This window comes from Furipterus horrens, unplaced genomic scaffold (assembly GCF_987537825.1).
Source record: "Furipterus horrens unplaced genomic scaffold, mFurHor1.1.pri manual_scaffold_17, whole genome shotgun sequence".
Taxonomy (NCBI): domain Eukaryota; kingdom Metazoa; phylum Chordata; class Mammalia; order Chiroptera; family Furipteridae; genus Furipterus; species Furipterus horrens.
In genome coordinates, this window is record NW_028327187.1 from 110,631,352 (window position 1) to 110,656,359 (window position 25,008).

Below are 25,008 nucleotides of genomic sequence, written 5' to 3' on the forward strand. Positions count from 1 at the left end.
GTTTTGATAGTAGCTAACCTAATGGGTATGAGGTGATGATACCTCATTGTGGTTTAGATTTGCATGTCTCTAATGATTAGTTTTTGAGCATCTTTTTGTATTCTTGTTGGCCATCTCTATGTCCTCTTTAGAGAAATGTCCATTCAAGTCCTTTGTCCATATTTTAATTGGATCATTTAATTTTTTGTTTTTGAGTTATACTTCTTTATATATTCAATATATTAACCCTTTATCAAATATATAATATGCAACATTATCTCCTGTTCTGTAGGTTGCTGTTTTACTCTGTTGATTATAAACTTTGATGAACAAACGTATTTAAGTTTTATGTAGTCCACTTTATTTTTGCTTTCATTGACTTTGTTTTGATATCCAAGAAATCATCGCCTAACCTAATGTTATGAAGTTTTTCCTCTATGTTTTCTTTTAGGAGTTCTATCATTTTGTATGTCATCAGACCATAACTTACCAGTCGTACAGGGCCTTAGAATGCAATGAGTGGCCAAGGGCACCAGGGGCAGCTGCAGCAGGGACTCATACACTCCAGACACCAGCAGTAAGACGTACAGTAAAGAAAATGGTAGATGACACCTCGTGACACAAGCACCAACTCCAATACCAGGGCCCCAAAGCTGCCATCATTTTCATGTTCCTACAGGAGTCAGTTTTATTTGTAAAAGAGTGATATAATGAAACTCCAAGAGACTCCCTAGCTCTAAACAGCCTCTCATGCATTCATTCAATCTACACTTACTGTGCATCATCTATGTAGGAGCCATGGTTCTAAGCACCTTGCTTGTTCTACATCTTTTCATCCACAGGATGCACTGACAAAGCATGTATATACTATGTGCCCAGCAAAACGTAGGCACTAGGGATTAAAGATGACCAAGACATACCCTTTATGCTCAAGGATTCACCATCTAGTGAAAATCACAGGGTTTCTTTTCACTGTCACATTTTTCCTTCTCCCTCTTATTATTATACTCTGGCTCTTATTTCTCCCTGACTGATCTTCCATATAACATATAACTCAACATATGTCAGACTGTCAACATATGGCATGTTTTACAAACAGATAAATAGTGGCACATATACAACCATATATTCCTGGCATGCAGATGCCCCTGCTTGGCTTTCTCAGTCTCAGCATTTGATAAGTCTCTCAGAAATTCCAGAATGCATTAGCCACCCAAGTGTTTAAAATAAGTTGTTCCATGTCTGCTTCGGTGCAGAACACCATCTCCCTGACCTTTTAATTCAGAGGCATTTAATACCAGACTCTGTCCTTACTCTGAACTATTTGAGATATTCTGACCAGAGGTCAAGTTACCCATTAAAGAATCTTTTGTTTTTCCATTTGGCAATGATTCATTATGTCCTCTGTGCCAGTGAATCAGCCTTACTAAGACATGGATGGGCTGTGCACTAAGAGTCTTAAGTCTATTTTGTCTTGTTTTATACATAAAAATAAGCGTGTGTAGCAGACTCTGTAAATGCTTCACTCTTGTTCTTCAACATTCACCATTTCCTTGCATGCCAGTCTGAATGCCTGAATCTGTATTTCTTTGAGGATTTTCTCTGCTCATGGACACAGTAGGCCCAAGGCGCTCTTATACTCCTCTTCCCCAATATCCCTCAACCAATGACTAATGAGAAATGATGTCTAAATGCCCAGCTCTCTCACCCCTCAGTGGGATAATTGTGAGGCAGTCGATCCCAGAAATTTCACTGAGAGACTTGCTTGATAGTGTATCCTAACTGATACCTTCTTCCTCCTCTCTCCAACACCCACTACCAGTGTTTCCAGGACTTACCCCATAAACAAAGTGTTTGCACTTGAATCCTTGTGTCAGGGTCTTCTTCTGGGAGTACCCAAATTAAGACAATCTGTAATTCAACTTTGGCAAAAAGCTGATCAATTATAACACAGGATTTCCTCAACCTCAGACTTTTTACAGGTGTCTCAGCAGGCAGTCTGCACTGTAAAAATGCTCCTGGATGTCAACAAAACTAGCAGTAGCTCTCAAACTGTTGGAAATAGTGTGCCCAGATTCTACTTGGTCACTTGATGTGGTGAGAATTTGTCCCAGCAACTAAACAGAATTGTTGTGTCCTGGCCATGCGGCAATGGGAGTAGAAAAGATTGAGAAAGTTAGATTCTGCCACTTTTTCTGTTACTATGTGGCTTCTTGCCACCTCCCTCTTGAGATCACATTTTTTTTCCTTTTCCTTGCAAAGATTAAAATGGGCACAAACAATAAGGTAAAGGAAAAACAGCAATCAAAGAAGAAAGGAACATGATTATTTGGTTTTTCTAAAGTTCATCAGAAGCTCAATGTGTACTCAATCTGAGTTAACATTCAACTGCTAAAGACTCATGTTAGACCCAAGGAGTCAAAGCCATTTAACAAAGGTAATGCAAAACAGAAAGTAAAAAGTATCACTATACTATTGCCCTTTAACTGGCTACTCCAAATGTTTTCAAGGAAATCCCAGTGGCAAAATTTGGTTTGTTATAAGCTGAATATCAAGAGGAAGAAACCAAGAGTTTGAGATGAGAGTGAAGTCCATTACATGTCAACCCTTTATCCACTTCGTAACCTCTAGAACAGCACTATCCAACGGAACTTGCTGTGATTATGGAATTTTCTAGAACTACACTGTCTAATATGGAAGCCACTAGCCACATGTGATTATTGAGTACTTGAAATGTAGGCAGTGCATTCAAAATGTATTACAGTTATTTAAATAATTCATATATTATACTATTAAATGTTGTACAATATAGCTTTATAATTATAATATAATTATAATAATGGTTATTTCCGTTCCAGCTCCCCTCACCAATCCCTTTCTCCTTTCTCTCCACAGTGAAGCCCTGGCTTGAGCTCATTTTTTTCTGTCTTTGACCCAAGTGCCTACTTTGTCCTTGCTCTTCAGACCTGCTCACTGTCCCCAACCTCACAGACTTTGGGATTTATTGGTGGGATTACCTTCATGAGGGGAGTACCACAGTTCTCCATCTCCAAAGCAAACTCTTCTTTAACCTCTCTCCTGTTGGCTCAGCGTGGGGACTGAGACACCAAAAAAAATAAGGTGACTGCCTCAAATCTTGCATTACCTACATAGTGCCTCCTTGCCTTCATACCTAAGCTTGCTCTGAATTTGTGGAGAGATCTTGACAGATTATCCCTTGTGTAATAGTGAGGCAGATGCTGTCAGATGTCTGCACATATCCCCTTAGAGCCCCTCACTATCTTCATACACACCTTTCACTCTCCCCCACCCCCAGCTGGCACCTGCATCTGTTTGTTAGAGGACAGCCTTCAGGCTGCTACAACCCATGATGTTCATGCAAGGAGATCCAGAAGTACCTGGGAATCTATGCTGCAGTGAGCTCTGATTCATTGACTGTTATGAGGAGGGAGGTCTATAAATACTCCAGTTCCCTTGTCCCCTGATGAGAACCTACACTGTCCCCAGAGCCGGACTGAGCCCAAGTTACCCGTTGGGGACTTTGTTTGATATATCACCCCTCCTTGGAGTGCTTCCCTGTCCAGTTCTATTTCCTTGCTGGCTTTTATGAACCCTTGGTCTACTACCAGGGAATCCAATCTAAAACAATTATTTCTTTAAATAAAAAAAAAAACCAAACCCTAAAATCCACTAAAGGTTTCCTTTCTGCAATCTCTTAAAAAAAGAAAAGCTTGTTTTTAAAGGGGAAGGTGGGACTCATGGGCACAGACAACAGTGTGGTGATTGCAGGGAGGAGGGGAATGGGTAGGAATGGGCAGAGGTGAAAGAAGGTATAAGGAGGATAAAAGGTAATGGAAAAAATACAACAAAAAATAAAAATAATTATATATAAAGGGGACGGTGGGTAGAAATATTTCCTACAACTAAACATTTAAAAATATTTTGAGCCTAGATGGACAGGTCAGTGTTACCTTAAACTCTTGAAAATGTTACCTGTCAGACAGATATATTTGTAAAGGTTCTCAATCCAAACATTCGAATCAGTAGTTCAGTGTCAGGCCCTCAAAATCTAAAAGGAAAGAGAGGGACACTTTTAGATTCAGCAAATATTTTTTGCAGGTGTACAATAGTTGAAGTATTTGTTCCAGATGAAGAGATGAAAGTAACAGAGTACCCCACATTGCTCTCAATTTCACACACTTCCAAAGAATGAGTCTGCTAATCACATTGCTGTTTTGCCAAACACACTTGGTGACAGGTATCTACGAAAGATGGAATTGGGTTCTTCAATATATATTTTTTAATTCACCAAAGGGCTATTTCATGACCTAGTTTTCATATTAAGCAATAACATATAGAATATCTTGTTTTAAATCTTCAGCAGCTGCCAAAACCTTAATGTATCAGATCCAACAGATCGCAGCCATCCAGGAGCTCTATTAATAGTAAGATCATTTTCAAGTCCACTGTACCAAGTAGCATTTTGTTTTTTGGTTAGGCATATAACACATTTCATATCATGTCTGGTGAGTTGTGTTTTGAGGTTGCATTTTTAAAAATAAATCATGCTTGTTTTAAATTAGGGCATCAAAAAAATCATCATCGGTTGGTATTTTGGCTTGGGATATTATGGTACCGCAGCTAATATCTAGGTTTGTGGGCCCTAAATTAAAACACACTTGTCTCTTTTATGTTTATACTGTGTTTCTTGGTGTTTATCAGGAATCACAGAAGTGTAAAAAGAAAATAGCTCTCTGGAAAGGAAGCAAGTTGTGATGATTCCATGAAGCATATTATCTCATTTGAATTCTGGTCTACTTGGGGGCATCTCAAATGAGGGAGAAGAACTGCACAGGGTAAGAAAACAACATTTCCCCCCTTTTCAAACCACTTATCAAGTTCATGTGTGTGTGTTAATCTACATGTGTATATCTTGTTTAAAAATCCTTCCATATTACAGGGTCATATAACTATTTTGATGGCTAATTTTCTGTGTCAACTTGTCTAGGCTATGGTGCCTGGTTGTTTGGTCAAACACCAGTAAGATGTTGCTGTGAAGGTATTTTGTTGATGCGATTAACATTTACATCGGTAGAGCTTGATAAAGCAGATTACCACCCATAGTGTGTGTGGGCCTCATCTAATCTGTTAAGCCCTTAAGAGAAAAGACTTAAGTTCCTCAAGAAAGAAGGAACTTGGTCTTCAGACTGCTTTCAGACTCAATACCACAATATAAACTCTTGCCAGATTCCTAGCATAATGGTTTGCCCTGAAGACTTTAGACTTTCCAGTCCCACTCCTACAACCATGTCAGTCAGTTCCTTAAAACCTCTCTCTCCTCTCTCTCTTTCTCTCTCTCTCCCTTCATATATATATATCTGTTTCCTATGTGTTCTTTTAAAAGTTAAGTTTGGGATGTCACAACTAACTTTTGAACCATCTGAAGTTCATTTTGTAGATATATTTATAATTTAGTATTTCTTCTGTCAATTTCATGTACTTTGGAAAGTAAGAAGAGATGAACATATGTACTTACCAGTCCTCCTGGATTTTAAGTTTGTTTATCTTTTTAAAAGCATAAACATCTGTCCTGGCTGGTATGGCTCAGTGGATTGAGTGCCATCTTGTGAACCAAAGGGTCACTGGTTCGATTCCAAGTCAGGGCATATGTCTGGATTGTGGGCCAGGTCCTCAGTTGGGGGCACACATGAGACAACCACACATTGATGTTTCTCTCCCTCCCTTCACCCCTCCCTCCCCCTCTATCTAAAAGTAAATAAATAAAATCTTTTAAAAAAATAATAAAAACATAAACATCTAGTCCTCATTGTAGAAATTCTGATTCAGTAAGTCTGAATTAGGGCCTAAACATATATATATTTTATTAATACAGGCAATTCTGAAGTTCTATATAGAAGAGAATATAGATGAATATTTTTATATTCTTTAGATATGGAACATTTGAGAATGATATTAGAGACAAAATCCATTAAGAAAAAAGCTTGCAGTATTTGACCATAGTAAATATTTTAAACTATATACAACTATCAGTTATAAGATGAATAAGTTGTGGGGAACTAATGTTTAACATGGTAACTATAGTTGACAGAACTGTATCGTATATTTCAAATTTGCTGAGAGTAGAAATTGTGTTCTCAAATAAAAAGCAAAGGAAACTATGTGAACCAATGAGTATGTTAATGAACTTAATGGTGGGAATTATTTTACAAATACACATTTATCAAACTGTTACATTGTATACTTTCAATATATGGGGATTTTGACAATTAAACCTCAATCGAGCTGAAAAAAATAATATAGAAAAGTGCATCTGTAAGATTTTTAAACTCCTGTCTAGCAAGTAACACCACAAGGAAAGTTGAAAGTAGAAGAACCAACTAGGAAAAATGTAAAACACCTATTAAAGTTAATATCTGTATGTAAAAAGCTTTTATGAGTTAATACTGCAGAAGCAAATAGAATAAGTCAGGGTGATTAAGAACTTGAGTTATACAATATGACTGCTGGATTTGAATCCTGACCCGAGAACTGAGAAACAAGATCCTGGTGTGCACATTACTGAATCTTTGCCCCTATTTTTACATCTCTAAAATAGGAATATTAATTCTATTGGGTCATGGTAAATATTAAAATAGGTAATGCCTATTAAGAGCTTAGAATAGTGGCACATTGAAAGGTATGAATAAATATTAGCTTTTTAATTAAAAGAATAACATCCCAAAGAAAAACGGCCAATTCATTAAAGGCAACAATAACAACCCAATACAAATGCTAATGAGATGTAAAAAGTGCCCTCATTTATGATTAGAGAGAAAAATACAAAACAAAATATGGTATTATTTTCTTGTTATCATGGAAGCAATGTTGTTTGTCAGATTGGTAAATGTTAAAAAGACAGACAACATCTACAGTTGAAGAGGGTGATGGGAAACATATGGCTGATACTTAGTATGATTGTAAAAGTAAATAATAGTTATCCCACCACCAGTACCTTTGAGTACCACCTACTACCCCAGCTCCTTGGCCCTGTCTCCTAAGACCCGAACTTCCGAGTCCAGCCACAAAAGTGTTACCCTTAGGACTCTGCTCTGCTAAGGTCAATATTCAATGTGTTATTGAGTATATTGAATATAATCTCTGAATACAATATTTCTGTAGAGTATTCTTAAAACATGTCAGAGCTTAAATTATGTACACCAAGGAACTAATGAGAAAAATGTATATAAGTCTACATAGTCAGAAAGTTATTGCAAAACTGGAAACAACCTAAAAGTCCTACAAGAGACTTTGGTTAAATTTGTTATGGTATATCCATATAATGTAATATTATGCACATCTTAAAATAAAGACATTAAATGCCCTCAGTATGTAATTAATGGGGAAAAAGTTACAAAACATCATAGTCAATATGATTTCTTTTGTTTGGGTATGTATTTTTTTCAAGTATTTGTATGTGTAAATAAATATATATATATGCCTGTATATGTATACATATATACACATACATATACATGTACATATTTTTATATATGTATCTTTAACAGTATTTATCTGTAGCAGTTTGCAAAAATAGCTACAAATTATTCCTATCTCTGTATACCTGTACCTTTGAAATGTGGCTTTGGCTCTCCTCAGATTAAAAGGTGAAATATGTCTATTGATTCCTTGAATCTGTGCTTAGCCATGTAACTTGTTTGGTCAATGGGACATTAGCAGATGTGCTACTGGCAAAGGCCTGAAAAATGCTTGGGCTTTCGGGCTTTGCCTCTTGTGCTTGGAAACTTGAGACCACCATGTGAAGAGGTGAATAGCCTATTGTCCAGCAAGTGAATAGCCTGCTGGAGAGGCCATGTAGAGGAAAACTAAGGTGCCTTGGCCATCACCCTGCCAACTTGCCAGCTGTGAGTGAGACCATGCTTAATCATCCAGCCCCAGCCAAGCCTCCAGAAGAGTGTAGAGATGCACTAAGCCCAACCTGCCAACCCACAGAATTATAAAGTAATAATTGATTATTGTTTTAAGCCACTAATTTCTGGATGGTTTAATGCGTAATCTCAGATAGTAGAATTTGGATACTTAAAAGTTCAAAAGTCATTTTCTAAACTTTTACAAAGAACATATATTACTTTTAAAATCAGAAAAAATTTGTTTTTTATTTTAAAATTTTTTAATTACTTCTAGAAGTTTTTAAATTAAAAAATGAAAACTTCTACCTAATTTAAGCTGTTTAACAGAATAATAACTTTAATAGTTAGTGTTTAAATAGCACATACCATGTGCCAGGCATTGTGTGTTTTACACATATTATCTTAATCTTCATAATAATTCAATTGCAAAAAATTACTACTATCATATCTTTTCTCCAGTTGAGAAAATTGAGACCCAGAGAGTTTATTAACTTGTCTAAAGTCACATAGCTAGTAAAATGGCAGTTCTGTGGTTGATCACATGCAGTCTGAATCTGTGCATTTAACTGGCAGAACACAGGTAAAATCATAGGTAAATATGAAAGGTCATTTCTCGAAGATGTGATATCTGAAAGTTACAGCTATGAGATACCCAGGCTGCTCCCTGGTCTCCTGTGGCTTCATCAATAAAATATTGGGATGAATGTGGTGGAGATGAGGTGCTAGGGCACAAATGTTTCATTTTGCTGCTTGTTAGCAACTCTCTTATCAGGATTTGTTGAGGGAGGAGAAGGGTGTTAAACCTCTAACTAAAAGCAGGTTTGTCAATTGACAAGTTTATTATAATTTATGCTTTCCATCTTTACCAAGACCACCAACTAGAGAAAGCTATTTATAAGGTTGTTTATCCTACATTCTTTTGTGCAAGAGGCATTTTTTATGCCGTACTTCCAGCACAGTTCTGCACACACCAACAGTGAATAAATGCTCGGGAAAAGTTTAGATGATGTTGATGATGCTCAGACATACCCAGCAAGTTCTCAAAAGGAGGTGGTGTTGCTCAGTAGTTAAGAGCAGCCCTTTAGAGTCGGATTACACCTGGATTCAAATCCTGGTGCCACCATTTACAAGTCGTGGGTCCTTGGGCAAATTAATCTCTTAAAGCCTCTGGTTTTTGCTGTGTCAAATAGAAACAAAAGGGTGTTATACTATGATTCTTAAATGATATGATTTTTATAAGAACTTGGTAACAGCTGGTACTCTTTATCATCATTATTATCATCTCAATTTATCAGTTTAAAGTTTAGAAACTATAACCTCATCAACTTCTAAATTATCTATAGACTTCCATGTCATCCAAAGCAAAAGAATAGGAGATCTTTACCTTGGAATGACAGAATTGAGAGACTAAAATTCTTGGTGACAATTCTTTCTTGTGGTCTTGATAGTGTAAAATCAGTACAAGAAGGTGGCCCTAGGTGATCAAATGCAATAAAAATTGGTAAACCCACATGGAGTCGCCTGATGATCCTTGACTTGCCATTTCCTGAGAGAAACTACCTCAAAATACTGTTGTGACTTAGAGATTTGAGTCCCTTTCCAACTTTTCATAGTCACAGCCATATACTATCAATGGCTGAAGACAACAGAAAGCAGGTCTGGGCCTGTTCTGCCTGTTCATATTGTCTCCCACAGCCATAATTACCCACATGACAGGTTGTTTCTCTTCCAACAGACAGGGTTAATATGTCCAGTCTTACATAATAATTTGAAATCTGCAACAGTTAAACTGTAAACAAGATACAGTCATATTGAAAAAATGAACAGATTTTGTTAAATAAAAAGTGAAACTAAAGGAAAGGTTATAGTTTTTGTATTTCTGTAAAAATGCAACCCAAAGTTCATCCTTATCTGCTAGGATCTCTCTGTTCTTTGAAGGTTATAATTAAACTTCTCCTGAATAATCGTCTTGTACACTTTCCTTAGGAAAAACTATTTACATTTTGTTATATATTTGAAATGCACAAATCTCTATGTCTATCGGCCTTTCCTATTTGGATCATTCCTTTAAAAGACTATTGAAAAGGTTTGTTTTTTAAAATCTACTCAGTAGTAAATTTGACTGGTATCAGAGGTACCACAAATCAACACAGTTTTAGAAATACACAGTTTTGGTAACAAATGGCTGTGATGCCAGAAGTACCTTTGGCAGAATGATGGAATAATGTCTCCCAATTTGTTCAAGTCTCCCTGTATTCATGCCATTGGGTAGTCTCCTTCTACATTGACTCTAGACTTTGCCATGTGATTTGTTCACCAATAGGATAATAACAAATGTGACGCAAACAAAGATTTGAAAAGCACTTGCACATTGGGTCTATTCTCTTGCTCTTTTTAAGACTCTTGTTACAGCTACCACGTGAAAAAGTCCATCCAGGACTGCCTGATGGATGATGAAAGAAGTTCATGGCTAGAACTGATATGGCTGCCACAGCTAACAGCCAGCCAATATCCTAGCTGACCTAGCAGCTGCCCACAGACACATATGTGACACCCAGCTGAGACCAGCAGAAGGCTCCTCCATCTGAGCCCAGTCCAAATTTTCAGAGCACAAGAATAGTGGTTGTTGTTTTAAGCCACTGGGTTTTGGGGCAGCTTGTTATACAGTGAAAGCTAAATGACATGGTGTCCCAGTGATAGCACAGTTGTAGCACTAGCATTGGGGAAGATTTTGGGTCCCATCAGAATGATTTTTCTTATAAACTATTGTAATTGACATAAAACAACAAAAACTGAGCAAATCTGGGGTGGTTCATCTGTCCACAGACACCTAGTTATCAACATGGTGACTATGAAAACTGAAACGAACATAGCCGGAAAATATGAGAATATATATGGGCTGACACTTCACTATTCAGTGTTTGGAATCAATTGAGTAGACACTTGAAATTATGAGGATTTTAAGAATAGTGAGGGCATCCAGATCAGCACTGCCTAAAACTTTATTTGTTTGTACTTTTGCATATCATGCTTTGCATCAAGCTCCTGAAGCCCTTGATTGGACCAGATCAACTGGCTCATGAGACTGGGACTTGCTTTATGATGTTTCTTCCATTTATTTTTCGTAAGTATATGCTCTCTAAGGCATCCCTTAGGAAAAGTCTTCTGTGGTAACATAAATCATTGCATACTCTTGACCTCTCTTGGAATTTTACAATGTACCTTGGCATATTAAAGGTCTGTTCATCTTCATTTATTCCAGTGCTGAAATGTTTTGGACCATAGAACACTTTTGGTAACATATATTAAAATCTCAATAACTAATGTTTCTCAGAGAATATTTTGAGAAAAAATTTTTAAACTTTCTTATAATGAAATACAGCACACATATGGAAAAGTACATGAAGCACATGCAGCATAATGAATTATTTTGAACCAACCACTCTTGTAACTACCCACCCTGGTCAAGAAATAGACCCTTCACTAGACCCCTGCATACTCCTGGCCCATTACAAAGTCCTTCCTCTTCTCTAGAGGTAACCATTTCCCTGACTTTATAGTAATAACTCCCTTGCAGTGTTTTATTGTTTTGCCACCTAAGTATGCATACCTAAACTATAGACTTGTTTTGTCTGATTTTGAAAGCTATATAAATGGAATTGTACAGTATGTGTTGGTGGAGCGTAGGGTATAAGTATCTTCAGTTTCAACAGATAACGTCAAATTCTTTCTCTAATTGAGGATACCAATTCACACAGCTACTAACAGTGTATAAGAGTTCCAGTTGCTCACACCCTAGGTTATACTTGGTAATGTCAGATGTTTTAAGTTTTGCCAATCTATTCAATGTATAGTGGAGACCTGTATTTGCATTTCTCTGATTAGTAATGAGGTTGGACACATTTTATGTTTATTCATCACTTGGATATCCTCTTTTATGCAGCTCATGTTCAAACCTTTTGCTCATTTCTCTACTGAGTTTCTATTTATTTCTTAATTTATAGGAGTTCTTTATTCTAAATAAAGGTACAAGAGTTGCAAATGTCTTCTAAGGCTTGTCTTAAGTTCATTTAAATGTAATCCAATATATCAGTTGTTTTCCCTTTATGCATAGTGCTTTGTGTATCTTCTTTAATAATCACGCCTGTCTTCATGTCTGGGGAGCTGAACTTTGAATGGTCAAGTCGTTGGTCACTGGTAGTGGTGAAAACCAAAAAATGTAGGCTCAAGGAGAAAAGGGGAGTGGGTGGGAAGGCGAATGGCTGAAGGCCAGAGGAAGAACAATAGGATTAGCCGGGAAGTGACAAGGGCCCTGCAATGGATGGAGGGTATGATTGAAGGTTAATAAAATGTCTTCATCCAGCTCCTGATGCATGGAAAGGAAGTTGACAGTACCATCAGAAAGAATGGAGGATCAGTTATTATGCTGTGTCGGGAGAGAGGTGTGTATAAATATTTCAGAAGGGAATTATGCTGAGAGAATTACCACTTCAACTAGACCCACTAACACCATCTTTAAAGCCTTTACTGTGATTATTGACAGGCTGGAAGAAGACATCAGCACAATAGCACAGCTGCCAGTAGACCCTGGTCTCCCCTGATCCTAGTGATCCCTGTAACCAGTATAGCTATCTCATTGGGAAAGGTGGTTTCAACATCAAGGATATCTGATCAGAAAGTGCAGGGGCTCAGGTCCAGGTGGAAGGGCACATGCTTCCCAACTTAACTGAGCAGGCCATCACAACTGCTGGCATGCCAAATCCATCACTGAGTTTGTCAACACATACCAGTCTGGTTATGGTGGAGTCGGCTCTGAAGGTCATCCAGCTCCCTGATCTTTTTTGCAGGTGATCAGGACAGGTACAGGATAGGTAGCAATGTGTGAGCTTTCCCCACATCACCCCATACATGTGCCTCAACAATGATCTGAAGGGACTTCCTCTGGAGAGCTATACCATCCAAGGACCACATGCCATTCCACAGCCACATTTGACCAAGCTCCCCCTGTGGGCAATGCAAAGGTCTTGCTTTCCTACAAGGCATGGCCACCCTGGATTCAATGACATTGAATCCACTCTCTACAGATGAAAGACTCTCGGGCAAGTTTGGATGCATCCACTAAGACTATTTATGAACTCATCATCCCAAGCATTTTAATTGGCTTCATAATGGGGCAATAGGGTGCCAAAATCAGTAAGATCTACCAGATGTTTATGTAACAGATCAACTGCAAGCCCAGTAGGAAAGATCTGGTGATAAGCAGGTTACCATTATTGGATCTTCTGCCAGCATTAGGCTGGTTCAACATCTGTCAGGCTTTCCTCAGATGGGTGGCACGGGAAGCAGCTAAAGCAATGCAAATATTTCTATAATCTTTGCTGGCTGTTCACCACTCTTGATCCATCTGTGTAGTTTCTGAATAGTTAGCAATTCCAGGTTTTAAATAGTCTGTAAAATTTCTATTTCTTTATACTTTATCATCCACTTATGATTTTTTAATCACTTTAATTCCTTTCTCCATTCAGCTATTAGAGTTGAGTTCCATATTTAGTCTTATAAGCTTCTCCCTCTTTTGTTTTGTTTGCTTATAATGTTTTTGTTTGTCATAGAACTATAAAAGTGGAATACTAAGTACAATTCAGTTTAGTCCTAGAATGTCAGAAGTTTTTCAAAAAACAATTAACAAATGAACTGGAAATATTTTTTTTAACTATATAAGGTTTTCCTCAGAGTTATCTTTACTATTGTTTTGCAATCACATCAAGCTTAGAATCTTGATATAGTCTTTCTCTGAGTATGTATTTGCTTTATTCTCCTATGACAAAAGCTACAAGAACAAGAACATTACATTCTATTGGTAATGACAGTGGGGCAACCCATCAGAGGTCAAAGAACTGACATTTATATTTTTACTGCTATATGCCAAGCTCTGTACTGAACTGCTGGTGTACATTATATAGTTAGTTCTCTTAACAATTCTGGAGGGAGGTATTATTATCCCTCTTTTATAAGTGGAGAAACTGAGGTTTACTGAAGCAAAATAATTTGAACAAGGTCACACAAGTCAAACAGCAAGAGAATGGCAAAGGCAAGATTTGAACTCAAGATCGAACTTAACCCCAAAGTTTATGGCTTTCCCAGGGTAACGTGCTGCTATCTGGTAAGAGCAAAGGACTTGGCAAAGTTGTTCTGTGAGAGGAAATTAAAAAACGTTGCCTTTGCTGCATGATAATTGGTGAGGAAAAAATCTTCATACCCACTTTATGTCTTGGTGTGAGTTACCCTAGAAGCAGAATCTAAGAGAAGGATCTGAGTGCAAGTCATTTCTTTGGGTGGTGATTGTAAGAAAACACCAGTAGGGAAATTGAGATAGACATAGACGTCAACCAATAAAGGAAACATTATCAAACACTGGGGGAGTCAGTGGAGTTCAGTCCTGCTGGAGAACTCCCAGAGCCCACTGATATCCCAAACCCCAGAGTTGCCCATCTCATCATTGCTCCAATGGAGGGGTGAGGCAGCTGGATATTTATCTACCAACTCACAGTCATCATTAGGTGAGGGCAACCTGGGGAAGGATTAGTTTCCAGCACTTTGGCCTTGCCTTGTGCTCCTAGGGCTAGAAAAGGCAGTGCAGGTGTTTGCAGGAAAGCCTTTGGCGCAGAGGTGGATACCAAGGGGATGTGGCAGATAACCAATACTGTCTACTACACTCTCTACTAATAAGAGCTGATGAAAAATAGAAATAAACATGGGCTCTGGTAAAAGAGAGAAGGCTAGAGGCCATAGAAAAGTTTAAAATCCTTCCAAAGGGCTGGGCAATGTAATATTCCTGAGACATTCACACTAGCACCTTCAAATCTAAGTTGCCACACTAAGAAAGTGACACCCACCATACTACATTTTAATAATTTAGTTATTATTCGAGAGCAACCCTATTAAGAGTCCATTCATTTTCTCCACGGCAATTCAGTCATTGAAATTCACCCACTGTGTCTTGTGACTATTAGTGATATTTATTTATGAACGTGTAGCAAAAAAAAAGGAAGAAAGAAAGAAAGAAAGAAAGAAAGAAAGAAAGAAAGAAAGAAAGAAAGAAAGAAAGAAAGAAAGGAAGGAAGGAAGGAAGGAAGGAAGGAAGGAAGGAAGGAAGGAAGGAAGGAAGGAAGGAAGAAAGAAAGAAAAAGGTTTGACAAAGATTTCACACGCAACCTGATACTAAAGACATGATTTCCAAATATGATTGGGGAATGGGGTGGCTGGATTCAGTCTCAGACATTCTCTTATAGGTGAAGTTTCTCATCTCACCTTCCCATTCACAAAATGTGTGTGCATGGAGGCGGTATTTAGAGATTTTAAATACTAAGTAAAAGGGCTTTTTAATGCTAACTAACCCACTTAATTCCTTTCAGAGACTACCACTTCCAACAGCTTTAAAATAGAAGAAAATGTAATAAATGGGGGAGGGGAGGTGTCAACAATTAAGAAAGTGACAACTGAAGTTAACTTGCACTAAGTATACAGGGTTGTGATTCTGGGTGGATTCAGAAAGAGCAAACATTCAAAAGAAAACACTAAAAAATTGAAATAATTTTCAGTTTCTGGCTCAATTCCTTGTTCAGTGATGTACAACTACGGCCCGGCTTTGTACAAACGGGCTGCAATTTAATTCAGTCGCTCTTGTAAAAAGTAGTTTTACACCAAGGAATAAAAGAAAATTAGGCTAAGTAGTTATCACAGCAGTCACTCTTTTCTTGTCTCCTGCTCCCCCCACCCCCGCATATATATGAACACACACACATAGCTTTTTAAAGATGTTTCCTTTCTTAAAGATGAAAAAATTTTTAAGGTATTCTGATGCTTGGCATGTATTTAAGCCTTGGGAATTTTTTTCTTAGGGTGAACTAATTTACTTGCTGATCACAGCACTACTGATGGAATCAGACTGACCTGAGTTAGAGTTCAGGTTCCACCATTTACTGGTCTTAGTATTTTTTACTTATAAAATGGGGCTAATCATGGTATATTCCTAATAAGTTGTAGAAAAAATTGTGCTTCAAGGGAAAACTATGCACCGTTCGGAGCAGGGAGGTCAAGAAACCTTTCTGTAGATGGCCAGATAGTAAATGCTTTAAGTGGTCTACATGGCCACTGCTACAGCTACTCAATTCTGCCATGGTAGCATAAGAAACCGTAGAAAATACACATGAAATGGGTGTGGCTGTGTTCCAATATAATTTTGTTTACAAAAATACGCAGTGGGCTGCACTTGGCATATGGGCAGTAGTCTAGAGCACAACTTTCTTGAGGTTATATGATTCTAGCCTTTCATTGCCTTTGAGCCATTTTACAACTCTGTATTTGCAAAAATAATTCTTGTATAGACACGCAAATTCTGCCCAAGAGAGGTTCAACTGACTTCCTTCCCCAACTATGGAAGAGATCAATTTTGCTTTCCTTTGCATACCCATTTAAATATTTCTGATCTACAAATGTATCTATTCTTTGGATTTTCCCTTGAACTGGTTTAACATCTTACCAGCTCCTTTATTAATGAGTTAAATATTTAACATTGTTAAAGAAAAAATTATTCTGATGCTTGTTAAAATGGTAAGAAAGATTTTATTCAAGGCTATTTAAAATGTGTGAAGACTTTCACAGTAGGGGAGAAAAATAGGGTTCAACTCTGAATACCACAGGCAGTTCTTTAGAGCCAATAAGTAGACTTAGGGGGTCAGTGGATAGTAAATTACTAATAGGAGACATCCAGGGTAAAGGAATTCTTGCTAAAACAACTTAACAGGATTCTTGCTGAAGGCAGGCTGGTGATTAGATATCAAGGATGGGAGGGTGAGGAATTTGATCAAATATCTAGGATGATAAAATATCAGGGATGGAGGGGGGTGATTTTCACTAACTGGATTTAAAGGTTTTCTTGCTAAAACTGGCCCAGCAGGTCAAAGATAAGGATCAAGGATGAAGCCTAGTCAAAAGGAAAGCTCAGAGGAGCTTGTCTGCAGTTTGGTTATGGAAAAAAACTTTTGTCATGTTAAAGAAAAATGTTTAAGAAACTGTTTAAGGCAGACCTCATTCAAGGAAATTACTGCAATGAGGTTTTGCAGGGGTGGAAAGAGCTGACTCAACTCTGAATACAAGGACATGTGGAGATTTATAACCAAAGTTGTGGGGGGAAGTCAGTGGATAAAAATTACTATGAGGAAACATCAGGGATGAAAGATTCTGGCTAAACTGACTCGATAGACTTGATAGAACTCTTGCTGAAGGCAGGCCAGGAAAAGAAGATATTTAGGGAGGGGACGAGAAATTTGATCAGATATCAAGGGAAGTGGGCTACCAAGGATGGGAGATTCTGGCTAAACTGACTCAGTGGGATTCTTGAATAAGCAGGCCAACAACAGAGCCTAAAGTTAGAGCCTTGAGGGCTTAAAGGAACTTAACTAGAGTTAGGTTAAGGATAGAGTCTTTGTCAATCAACATGTGTTCACTTTACATTTGTATGTAAATTATGGCTGTATCTTTTTTCAAAATTAACCTTTAATCCAGCCAATACTCTTGAAGGAATTAACATAGCAACTAGCACAGGGCAAGGACTCAAGGAAGTTGTTATTGAGTTGTTACTGCTGCTTTTGTTGTTATGTTTATATGAATGAAAATGCCACCAAGAAACAGAACTCAGCCCAGAGATTCAATTGTACAGATTCTAATGAAGAGACTACTTTGTGGGCAGGTGAAGGTAACCAACAAGGAATTTTAAAGTTCCCAGAGTCTATGATAAAGAACCATTACCACTATTGAGCTGAAGGGAACAAGGGGAAGAAATAGTGTCTCTGCACTGCAGTGAGAACTTGGGCTATGGACCAGGGGGCCACCTACCAGGATCTATAGTCATGGTGAGACTCAACTCTTGCCAGAAGTAGAGTGTTAAAACAGGGAGGGACCAGGGTACAATATTCCCTCACTTATCACAGGTATTACTTTCTAGACACCCTCGCGATAGGTGAAAATCCGCGAAGTAGGAACCTTACATTTATTTTAGTATTTATCTATTTTTTAAGGTTTTATAAGCCCTTCCCACACACTTATAAACCATTCCCGGTCCCTTATTAATCTTTTCCACACTTTTATAAACACTACTTATATTCTTAAACATATTCTACTCTCTTAAACCTACGTAACTTTAACAACATATGTATACAGTATGGCAAAATCCCACGATATAGCGAAAAATCCGTGATAAATAATTAAATATAATATTTTTAAAAATCCCACAATACAGTGAGACCGCGATAAGTGAACCGCGATATAGAGAGGGACTACTGTGTATCGCAATCTCTTTTTCCTCCTGCCTTCTAATCTCTTGCTGGGCCCTCCCATTGGCTGAACTCAATCAGAAGTCAGCTGACAAGGGAACCTGGGTGATGTAGTCTGTTTCTTGGGGCACAGAGCTGGGCAAAGAAGGGTAGAGAATGTGGCTTAGGGAAGTAAGGGAGGGTGAAGAATAACCAGCACAATTATTATATTTTTATAATGTTAAAAACGTACAGAGTTCCCCTGGCTGCTGTGGCTCAGTGGATTGAGCGTCGGCCTGCGAACCAAGTGTCACTGGTTCGATTCCCAGTCAGGGCACATGGCTAGGTTGCACGTCAGGTCCCCATTTGGGGGCGCAAGTGAGAAGCAACCACACAATGATGTTTCCCTCCCTCTCTTTCTCCTTTCCCCTCTCTCTAAAAACAAACAAACAAACAAACAGAAAAAGGTAGACATACTCCCAGAGGAGGAAGGTCATAAAAAAAAAAAAAAAAAAAAAACCTACAGAGTAAATCCTATTGTAAACTATGGACTTTGAATGATTATGATGTATCAGTGAAGGTTCATTGATTGTAACAAATATATCACTCTGGTGGGGAATGTTTATAGTGAGGGAGATTGTGTGTGTTGAGGGAGGACAGGAGGTATATGGAAATCCCTCTACCCTCTACTCAATTTTGCTGTGAACCTAAAACTACTCTAAAATAAAGTCCATGAAGTTTTAAAAAATGTTTTTATAATGATTTATATTTTCTAAAACCTTTGCATAAAATTTGTTGTGAGGAAATAGGGCAAATACAGAATACTCATATTACAGACAAGGGAAGTAAAGCTTCAAGTACTTCAAGTTCAACTAATAAGTGACAGTACCTTCTGATTCTAAGTTCAGTGTGCATAGAAAAGATGTCAGTCTTTTGTGGGAGAAAATGATAGAGAAGCTAAGGAAGAAAGCAAAGAGAAATTTCCTGTTTTGTACATTTTGTCCCTGATAGAAACAGGAGTTGATCCTAATTACTGCTCGCCAAGAAAGTGTTTCCAAGTATGAGGGTGTGTGTGTGTGTGTGTGTGTGTGTGTGTCTAGGGGAGTAGCCTCGTGATCACTCTATAACTCTTCTCCCAGAACTGTTGTGTGTTGAGGTAGTTGTACCTTGAGAGACCCTCCTCTGAGAACTCTGGTCTTTCCTTTGTCTTCCCTGACTCTCTAGTTGTCCCTGGTGATGAAGGTGGGAGTAATGGTTGTTGATCTGGAATCATTGGCTTTTCTGCACAAAGACTAGGGGTGGTGCTCCAAGGTTAGGGAAAAAGCTTTGAGCTTGTTTATAGATTCAGCTCATTATCTGTATGTCTATAGACTCATTATTTTATCTCTCTGGCCCTCAGTGTTTCTAACCCATAAAACTAGAGGGTGGAAGGTGAATAAAAGAATTCCCAAGATCCCTTCCTGCTCTTCTAGTATTCTAATCACTGATGTGACATGAGATGATGATTCCTTAAATGACCACAGTCTATCTTCTAACTTCTAGAACTCTCCTAACCCATATATTTTCTGTATTTCTGAACCATTTCCAGAGATTTCAGATTTGACTCATTCTAGAGGCTCTCTTATTTCTGTAATGCCAGACCCTGATCAGTTTAGTTAAAGCAACTTATTTTTAATTTTTTGGCATTAAATTTATGACATCTGGAACAACTTCCTGTACTACCCCAGAAGGTTCCCTCCCAGAGTGTCTTCAACAGCAGCAAACAATTTACACCCACCTAGGACCCATCATGCCTAAGATGTCTTGGACATCTTATTGTAATTAGGAGAAAATGAAATCAGGAGCTCAGTCTGATGAAAACTGAGGTTGGAAACTAGCATTAAAATAGAAATCATTAATACAGAAAAAATGTAGCTGAAAGTGCCAATTCATGTGAGGTAGTGTGTTTAGGAGTGCAAAAAGAGAGTGCCAAGTAGTTGTGTCTGCAGTTCTTTGGGGTGGGACAAACTAAGAACAACATTAAGCATCTACTTGTTGGTTAATGTGCCAGAAATTCTGATGAGTTGATAAAATAGGACAAACCATTGAAAGGCTTTCGGGACAGTGCCCTTAAACATCATTTACCTTATAGGGCAAGTAATTGATTATTATAGGTGGTACTCACCCAGATGCAGTCTCTGAAGAAAGGAATATGAACAAGTGTAGTAGGTTACTTAGGAGGTGATTCCAGGAAACACTTAGAGGAATGAGGGAGAGAGATAGGAAAGGAGAGAAAGCCAATAAAGAGTATTATTGAGTAGGGTACCATTGTGAATGTTTAGGCTAAATCTTCTGGGAAACTCTGGGAGACTGTGTAGAACACACTTTAGTGTGCCACCTGAGAGACATGGAAAGTGGAGTATTTATCCTCCAACTCCCAGCCATAATTGGCTAAGGGCTGCTCCTGGAAGCATTGTTGGCCTCCCCTCCTGGAAGTTCAAAGAGAACCCTAAGGAGAAGAGCCATAGATGCTTAAAGTAGGATGTCTTCAGCACGTATTAGAATGGTAAATTCCAAGGGAATGTAAGATAGTTTCTGCCTCGTTAACATTGACTATGGTTCACATTGCTGGGTAGTCAACCACATTTCGTCAGGTATGGGGGAAAAAATCCTCATACACATGGAGAATAGTATGCTGATTACAAGAGGGAAGGAGGTAGAGGTAGAAGAGGATAAAGGGGGAATAAATGGTGACAGAAGGAGACTTGACTTTGGATGGTGAACGCACAATACAATGAAGAGATGATGTGTTATAGAATTGGACACCTGAAAGCTATATAATTGTGTTAACAAATGTCACCCCAATAAATCCAATAATTTTTTTTTTAAAAAAAAAAGAAGCATCCTTTGGGCGGCTGTCATAGAGTTGTCAATAAGTCAGGGCTGTGAAACAGTTGTGAGGTTGTATGAGCATCATCAGCATTTTGGAGGTCACCTGGATGAAGAAGTCATAAGCAAATTTGAAAAAAATGATAGTTAGATCAAGGAACTTAAAAGAGGATGAAATATCTTCCTACTCACCAACCTTTTCTTAACAGACTACTTAAGATGGCATTCTACAAAGGGAGAAACAGAGGCACAGAGCAGTGAAAAGAATTTTCCAGTAAGACCATTGTGTCTGCCTGGAGCGAACTGCTTTGACATTGGCCCAACATACACATTTAACAAGAGGCAATTTGCCTGAGGTTTTGGTCCCACAATAAATCTTATTTTCTGTTCCTTAGATGACCTGTCTTCTCTGCATTACACTAACAGCTCCCTTTCCCAGCAGTGGTGTTAATAAATGGTGTGCTCACAATGTAGAAGTTAAGGTTTCAAGGTGAAGTCTCTGGAAGCTATTCCTTTGTAATTTCATTTATGTCCATGCCATATTTCATGGTGCAGTTCACTAACTCTGTGGGTGGCTTTGTGTGTGTTCCAGAGTGAGACACAACCTCACCCTCCAACCCTCATCCACCTCTCCCAGTGGAATTTGGAAGTTGAAGCACCTCCTGGGTTTTAATGGGAGATTTGTAGCATCTCCTGGTGTGCATGCAGAGCTTCTTGCTATCCAGAAAGAGCACTGATAATTGTTTGACTGACTTAATGAAAGATTGGCAACCTCCATGTTCAGTGTACTAAAATCATCCAATTAGTATGGCCACTCTAGAGGGCAAAGAATGCAACATGAATGTTCCATATCCTCCAAGAAGGGGCCAAGAGCCCTAAGGCCAAGGAGGGAAGAAACTCAATATATATGTTTGGGGTCTAGATAAGTTTCAATTTATGTCTGAAGCCAAACAATATAACCTGACCTTGCATACAAACTCCCTCAACACACACACACGCACGCACGCACGTGTGCGCGCGCGCGCGCACAATGAGAGATCATTTAAGACTCCTTGAAGACACAGTTAATATATTCTTTACCTGATACATAGTGCAAGCTCAATAGATATATTTTTTAAATGAAGTGACCATCATGACTTTGATTAACCTGGGGAGGCTGCATGATAAAGTGGGGAAAGCATGGGCAACAGACAAGTGTAAATCCTATGCCTACCTCAAGTTATCTAAATGCATTTAGGCAAATGCCTTAAACTTTCAGAGTCTCAATTTCCTTACCTGTAAAATGTGAATGATAATATCTACCTCCTAGAATTGTTTTTATGATCACATGAGATGTTTTCAGTAAAACTCCTAGGTACCTAACAGGTACACGGGAAACATCAATTATTTTCCCCTCTGTCTGGAAAGTTCTTCCTCATCTGGTAGACTCCCAGGTATCTTTTAAGGCTCACCTTGATTATAACAAGACAGTAAGAGGTGCTCACTCCTTCTGCTCTGCTTTTCTTATATCTCTTCAGGCAGCTATTATTGCACTTCTTACCCCATATTGCATTGATTGGTTCATTGCTCTCTATCCTTAAGGTCAAGACCAAGCTTTCACCATTTTTCATCTTCAATGCTAAGTATACAGCCTGGCATGTAGTAGGCACTCATTATTAACTTCCTTTTCCATGTAGGAACAAAAAAGACATATACCAAAATGTGACAGTGGTTCTCTATGGTCAGTAGAATTATGGGTGGTTTTCTTCTTTTGGGGGGTTCATCAATATTTTTAAAAATGTTTTTCCCTACAATGGTCATGTTTCATTTGTGTAACAAAATGATTCTGCAGAAGTAAATAAATATATGCTCAACAAAAAGATGGATGGATCAATGGAATGACAGATAAAGTCAATAAATTCAAGCAGTTTCCATTCCTCCAGATTCTCAGTATGTGGGTCTGAAACTGAGTTTGCTGCAGGGTGAGCAAGACATTTCCACTCCCCATGAGTCTTCTTCCTATTTTCTATTAAAATGGCTTTGAAGCTCTATACCTTTTTTTTAAATTTATTTTTGTTTATCCTATATTCAAACTCACACTTTCTGAACACCCATTCCAAGAAAGAAAAGTCACCCTCATTTCTATCACTGTCGATGCCAGGACTCAGCAGATATTTTCTATAAAGGTCCAGACGGTAAATATTTTAGTCTTTTGTGGCCACACAGTCTCTGTTCACAATTTCTCAGCTCCACTGTTGTATCATGAAAGCAGTCATATGCAATACATAAATGAAAGAGCATGGCTGTGTTCTGATAAAACTTTTTTTGCAATAACATGGCAGGCCAGATTTGGCCCAAGGGCCATAGTTTGCCAGTCCCTGATCAATGACATTGCCAGTGTTGTTTCCATGCCTGAACAGCCCTTTCCACTGCCTGTCTACTTAAATTCTATCCATCCTCTATCTTTCAATTATAACATTACTACTTATCATCTACTGCATTAACCTGATGTCACTGTAATGTAATTACACATATCCTAGTAGACACTAGATAAATATTGAACAGTTTGCTGAGAAGTGTTTTTCTTTTGTGGGAGTTTTTTAAGGGGATATGCTTTGAAATTATGCTTGGAAAAGACTAGAATGGGAGAATGTAAATATTCATAATAATAGTGTACAGGGCATTAGTATTATAATTATGTAGTGAGCATAGCGATTCCCATCTTAGAAGAAAATGACATAAAAAAAAGTTAATTGGCTCTACAATGACCTAATGGCAGAGCAACAAAGAGAAACTGCTCACTATGACTCAGAGTCTCATTCCTTAACAAGGGTCTTCACTCTACTTCTAAAATCTAAAAGAAAAACAACAATAGCAACTTATTTGAGGGAATGTAAGACCCAAGTTCAAAGGAGGTATTAGTGTCTTTGGACAAGCTGGGGAGGATAAATCAAATGCCATCACTGGAGACGTTAAAGTTTCCTTTCAAAATTACCCACCATGTAGCAGTGTGTGTAGAATTTGGCTTCAGCTTTCGGTTTTCATTTTTTCTGCTCTCTCAAATCCTGAGCCTATATTCTTGGCTCCATGAGATGGGCTAAGGTTTATGCTTAGGATCACGTGGCAGCCCCAGCAGCTCACAGCAAATGTGACTGAGTAGTCCATAAATGGTCCTTGTTTGGTGGCAAAGTGCTTGACTCCCTCTCCCTAAAAAGGAAGTAATAAAGAAAATGTACCTTACAGTCGCGATGCCGCCGATAACACAATTTCCTGGCTTTCAGACCACTTGCTGACAGAGCAGACCCTTGGAGAGCAGAGATGCAAAGACTGTTCATTCCCGTTTGGGGCTTTTATGAACATTTGACAACCCATAGCAGCAGCAGCAGCAGCAGCAGCAGCAGCAGCAGCAGCAGCAGCAGCAGCAGCAGCTCTGTTTGTGAAGCACACACCATCTGGTCGCGGAGCCACTGGAGCTAAATGAAGGGGATACATTTGAATAAAGCTTTAACCTGTTGTTGTTGTTTTTTAACACACATCCTATGGTTTCCTTTGGAATTATAAACTTACAATTCCCCTACAGTCATTACAAGCATACCAAACCGTTTTAAACAGAGCTCATGTATTCATTCATTGATTCATTCATTCAGAATGACAGTATATAATCAGCACTTCACAAATGCCAGTACTACAGATACAGAAGTATAAAATTCAGACATAGTCCCTACCAGAAATTATAGTTGAGTATACAACACAGAGATTAAACAGTTCAAATTAAGTGTGTGGAAGGTTATGTATGGAACAGTACAGTGTGGTATGGGTAATATTACCCATGTAATTTGCCATCCAAACCTGGATGCTTTTGAGAGTGAAAGGAGGTGCTATTAATAAGTATTCCAGAGCAGAAACTTACCGTAGGATTGTCCCTGGCCAGCTGGGTTACGTGG

At 38.3% G+C, this 25,008-nt stretch overlaps 1 long non-coding RNA gene and 1 pseudogene across 1 annotated transcript; one reads left to right on the top strand and one right to left on the bottom strand.

The window, feature by feature from the left end:
- Positions 1–475: 475 nt before the first annotated feature.
- On the bottom strand, positions 476–24,394 carry LOC149991822 (uncharacterized). Its single transcript, XR_016508645.1, has 3 exons — positions 24,301–24,394; positions 3,973–4,048; positions 476–652 (listed from the first exon to the last, which is right to left on the bottom strand). It is a non-coding gene; the product is annotated as an uncharacterized LOC149991822 (long non-coding RNA).
- LOC149991823 (poly(rC)-binding protein 2 pseudogene) lies at positions 12,229–13,257 on the top strand (annotated as a pseudogene).
- Positions 24,395–25,008: the final 614 nt, after the last annotated feature.